This window comes from Heterodontus francisci, unplaced genomic scaffold, assembly GCF_036365525.1.
Source record: "Heterodontus francisci isolate sHetFra1 unplaced genomic scaffold, sHetFra1.hap1 HAP1_SCAFFOLD_51_2, whole genome shotgun sequence".
Classification (NCBI taxonomy): Eukaryota; Metazoa; Chordata; class Chondrichthyes; order Heterodontiformes; family Heterodontidae; genus Heterodontus; species Heterodontus francisci.
The window spans coordinates 2,502,243-2,508,004 of NW_027141369.1; the positions used below are offsets into that span (position 1 = coordinate 2,502,243).

Genomic DNA, 5,762 nt, shown 5'->3' on the forward strand with positions numbered 1-5,762 from the left:
CCACCATCTACAAGGCACAAGTCAGGAGTGTGATGGAATACATCCCACTCAACAACACTCAAGAAGCTCAACACCATCCAGGACAAAGCAGCGCACTTGATCGGCACCTCACCCGCCACCTTAAACATTCAATCCCTCCACAACCAGTAAACAGTGGCTGCAGTGTGTACCATCTCCACATGCACTGCAGCAACTCGCCAAGTATCCTTCAACAGCACCTTCCAAACTCGTGACCACTACCACCTCGAAGGACAAGGGCAGCAGATGCATGGGAACTCACTACCTGCAGGTTCCCCTCCAAGTCACTCACCATCCTGACTTGGAACGACATCGCCATTTCTTCACTGTTGTTGGGTCACAATCCTGGAACTCCCTCCGCAACAGCACTGTGGGTGTTCCTGCACCATAAAGATTGCATCAGTTCAAGAAGGCAGCTCTCCACCAACTTCTCAACGGCAATATAAATGGGTAATAAATGCTAGCCTTATCAGCGATACTCACACCCAAGAATGAATAAAAACCAAATCACTCTCCACAGATTCCCCACAATCTGGGCTTGGACATTTACTTCAGGAGCACAGAGCTTTATATCACTGCAACATGAGTTCCAATCTTCAGATTCCGTTCACTTTTCACATTATTTTCCACCAGTCCACTAGCTTTTATTAATTCAGTATTCGGGTCTCTGCTCCTCCGCCGTTTCTAACATCTCACCTCTTACAAAAAAACACTCTGATCAATCGTAGGTAGTAGATGACCCCACATTTTAAACTCCATCTGCCAAAGCATTGCTCACTCACTTAATCTATCAAGAAGATTTGAAAATAAATTTCTTGCCAAAGGATAATTTTCGGCATCTGCTCCCTCGCCATTTGCTTTTCCCATTTGTCTTTCACTTGGCGCAATACAGAGAAAGTAAAGATGGAAGGAAGGAGGGGAGGAAAAATCCTGTTCCATTTCGTGATCCCTATTTGATCTTCATTCCAGTGCAATTAGAGTGAAGAATTCCAATTGTCTGTCTCAATTTTAAATAAGTATAACAAATTCTGGAATCACTGTCTGGACATTGACAAGAAGTGGTTTCGAGGCTGACTTCACACATTAACTCCCCCAACATAAACAATACACTAAACAGTTCATAAACTAGCGACAAGGATGGGATTTGATCCCACGTGTGTAGAGCACAATGGATTAGCAGTTCATCACCTTAACCTCTCGGCCACCTTGTCAGCTGTAGAGGCACAGCTGTCACCTTCAGCACAGTTTCTGGCTATGCAGCCAGCTGTGCAATGATGGAAATATATCTTCTGTCAGTAAATGAAGTTGGGAATGGAGCGGTGTGAAACATTTCCAGACCATGTCCAACACGTTTCTACTCAGTGTGAAAACCCACCACGGAAAGACTGGAACATACAATCATTTCATCACATCATGATTAACATCACTCAGACACCTGAACCATGAGGTAACTGACGAAGTCATGATGACCGAATTTCTCATGAAATGACAACTGAACTAACTGACTGGAAGAATTGCTTTAACTCCACATGATCAGCGAGGCACAGCCTCAGGCCGACTTGTCGGGTGGTGTAAACAGATATCACTGCTTCTGATCTTCACCAGAACAGAGAGTGAGATGTTACATTGATCATCAAGCAGACTGTGAGAGAATACAACAGAATAAAACACATGGAGAGACACTGTGGAATAACAAATAGATTTGATTGGAATGTTGAAATTTTGATTGGAATGGATAAAACACCAGAAACAGCAGATTAAATTGGGATTCTCATCATTATATTGATCTGGGACAGAAAAGAGAAACTGATGGAAAGAAGAGAAGAAGGAAGAAAAGAAAGGATGGAACTGTTCAATTTTTTCAGTTTTTTCACTCGCCCATCAAAGCTGATAAAAAAAATTGCAAGTAACAGAGAATTTCACCAAAAATGGAGATTAAATGTTGCTGAAACCTTGGATCGAAGGATGCCCCAACAGATCACCTGTTTAACTGTCTCCTCACTGGGGGATTTCAATCAGTGAGCAATATTGTTCTCTACTTTTTTTGTTAATTGGTCCCAGAACTGTCACTTGGAATTAATATCTGTGTTCCTACTCCTGAATAATAAAATTGTGAGTTTCTCGATATTTTCTGGACACAGTTCCTGCTGAAAGAACTAAGAACTCTTTTCTAATTTACACAATAACCTTGGTTCTGCTCTCTCTTCTCCCAAACTTCATCTCATGTGACTGTTCCATCATCACTCTGACAGTGGGAGGGGTTGATCCCACTATCTTCAGCATTAACCCTTTACATCCTTATACCACACTGTCTGTCCAAAAAAAATGGGTGGAGGGAACTTCCTTCATTTATCAAAACACCAACAGCAGCACAGTGGCGCAATGGTTAGCACCGCAGCCTCACAGCTCCAGCGACCAGGATTCAGTTCTGGGTACTGCCTGTGTGCAGTTTGCAAGTTCTCCCTGTGTCTGTGTGGGTTTCCGCCGGGTACTCTGGTTTCTTTCCACCTCCAAAAGACTTGCAGGTTGATAGATAAATTGGCCATTGGAAATTGTCCCTTGTGTAGGTACGTGGTAGGAGAATGGTGGGGATGTGGTAGAGAATATGGGATTAATGTAGGATTAGTATAAATGGGTGGTTGCTGGTTGGCACAGACTCGGTGGGCCGAAGGGCCTGTTTCAGTGCTGTATCTCTAAATAAGAAAAGTAAAATAAAAGCTACCAGTCGTAAATCAACTCAAACCCATTAGAGAGATAGAGGGAGACTGTCAGAGAACTTCCTGCATCCAGTCCTGACCCTGTCACACTCAGCAGCTTCTCACCCAGACCCCACTCTCGTCAACACTGAACATTGTTACCGAGACCCTTCAAATACTGTTTATAAAAGGTAGAAAAATTCAAACTTCATTACAGCTAGATTGAATAGAACAAAGTTTAATATCTTCTCGTCGTCACTCGGTAACCACATGAGACAGTCCTTAAATCAGTAGCATAAATTATCAGCTGGAAGAATGTTTGTCATTGGGTTGAATCATTTCTGTGTGAGGAATGTTCCAGCATCATAAACCAGGGGAACGTGTTGACTGAGCCGTGTTTTCATCTCTTCTGGGCAGTCAGACTGTTCACCCTTCATTCTGCTCTGATTCACTTTCCCAAAGCGGATCTCCAGATTCTCAAATCTGGAGACTGGGTTTTCTTATTTGGTTCCTGTTGATTTTTCTTCCTCCTGAATGATAATATATTCCAAACTCGGATGAAACTTTCCCTGTGTCCCGGTCTCGGTTAAAAGCGACAAATAACGGCACCAACATTCTGAAACATACAACACGGTCACATTCTGCTTCAGTGAGATTAATGCTGAGGCAGTTTCCGTGTCGAATGCGATTGTGAACAAATTTCTCTCAAGGAAATTGTGAGTGATCAAGTATTTGCACTGAATTTCTGTGCAAGAAGGGACAGTTTCAAACAGCCATTCCCAAATCAATTCCTTCACAAAGACAAAGACTGTGATGTCTTAACGTGTGACTCAACGTCACAAACAAATTTGAACTCGAAGTTCAGGAGAAGACAGAGATGTGAATGATCGACAGTGTAATCTTTAAATCATAACTTTCCGTTTCTTCGTTGAAGTGAGGCTCAACCCTAAGCCACTAGAGATCGCGGAAAGCTACAAACTTGGATCCAGAAATCATAAAAGTAGTGAAACAGTTGGTGAGTACATTGTAACACTGAAGAATTTATCACCACATTGCAAGATTGGCACATTCTTAGACCGTACATTATGAGACAGATTTGTGCTGAAATTGGTGGATGAGGAAAGATACCAAACACACAAAATCCCAATTTGAGCTAGTGTGTAAGATTGCTCTTCCCACGGAGATAGCATCAAAGAATGCTCGTGAATTTCGTCCTATGCCAGTGACAGTAACACACTTCAGAGGAACATAACACACTGGTAAAATGGGCTTTCACACAACAGATAACATTTTACACAGAAAATTGTGAAGTGATACAGTTTGGGAGGAAGAATGAGACAATGTACACCAATCTTTTTTGATCAAGGTTTGAAAAGGTTGCTAAGAGCAAACAGGACACTTGGCTTTATTAATAGAGGCATAGAGTAAAAGCAAATAAGTTATGCTAAACCTTTATAAAACAGTGGGGCTGAATGGCCTACTCCTGTACCTCAACAGAAAGCTTCCACTCCAGGCTCGGACACCCTCTTCAGGATCACTCTCCATACATCCCGCCACTCCACGCACGGATATCTCCCTCAGGATCAGATCACAGCTCCACAGTCCTGCCACATCCAGTCGTGAATGGTGGTGGATAATCAAATAACTAACAAGATGAGGAGGCTCCAAAAACATTCACATCCTCAATGATGGTGGTGCTGAGCACGTCAGTGCAAAAGATGAAGCTGAAGCATTTGCAACCATCTTCAGTCAGAAATATTAAGTGGATTTGATCTGTGCTAATTTCAGCTCCTCGTGCTCGCTGGTGCCTTGGTTCTCTGGTGCTAATTTCAGAGTAAATCATGCAGCTTGACAATTGGAGCCAAAGAAAAAGACACAGGAGAGGTTGAAAGTGCCAAAACCTGGGATTGAACCAAGAACTGTTTAACTGTTAGTACAACACGAACTCAACAAAGCTATTTCAACAACACACTAAAGCCACCATTCTGTCACTGCTTTGGAAGACAATATATACATTAAAGTGTTTGTAAAAAGTTACAGAACACAACATGTGAGTAATATTCCCCATTGTTTTCTCAGTACTTTTGGACTGTGAAGTGGGAGACAACCAGAAGTCCCACTGTGCCACACTGACCCTGAGCTGTGAGTGAAATGAGATAAAGTTCAATCTTTAGCAGAGAGATTCTGGAGAGAGGTCAGAGTCCTGAATCAAGGAAAGACTTTCTGACACAATAAAAGCAAAATACTGCAGATGCTGGAAATCTGAAATAAAAACAAAAAGTGCTGGAAATACTCAATAGCTCTGGCAGCATCTGTGGTGAGAGAAACAGAGTTAATGTTTCTGGTCTGTGACCTTTCATCAGAACTGACACAGGTTAGAAAAGAATTAGGTTTAAAACAAGTGACGGGGAGGGGCATGTGGGAGAGAACAAAGAGGAAGGTGTTTGATAGTGCAGAGGGAAGGAGAGATTAAATAACAAAGCTGTCCTGGGACAAAGGCAAAGAGTGTGTTAATGCTTGTGGTTGCCTGACACCAGTCATGCTCTGATGTTATTGAACACAATGTTCAATTCACAAGGCTGTAGAGTGCCGAATCAAAAGGTCAGGTGCTGCTCCTCGAGCTTGGGTTGATTTTCACTGGAACACTGGAACAGGCCAAAGACAGAAATGTTGACATGAGAGCAGGGGGGAGTGTTGAAATGGCAAGCAACCAGAAGCTCAGGATCATGCTTTCGGCCTGAGCAGAGGTGTTCCATCTAACCTGCGTTTGATCTCCCCAGTTTAGAGGAGACCGCATTGTGAGCAGTGAATACAGTATACATAATTGAAAGAAGTACAAGTAAATCGCTGCTTCACCTAAAAGGAGTGTTTGGGGCTTTAGATAATGAGCAGAGAGGAGGGAAAAGGGCAGGTATTATATCTCCTGCGATTGCATGGGAATGTGCCTTGGGAAGGGGACGAGGTATTGGGGGTAATGGAGGAGTGGACCAGGGTGTCGCGGAGGGAACAATCCCTTCGGAATGCTGACAGGGGAGTGGAGGATGCGTT

At 43.0% G+C, this 5,762-nt stretch overlaps 1 non-coding gene across 1 annotated transcript; it reads right to left on the reverse strand.

Moving 5' to 3' along the window:
* Positions 1–1,147: 1,147 nt before the first annotated feature.
* On the reverse strand, positions 1,148–1,229 carry trnas-gcu (transfer RNA serine (anticodon GCU)). Its single transcript has one exon. It is a non-coding gene; the product is annotated as a tRNA-Ser (tRNA).
* Between the last annotated feature and the right edge of the window lie 4,533 nt (positions 1,230–5,762).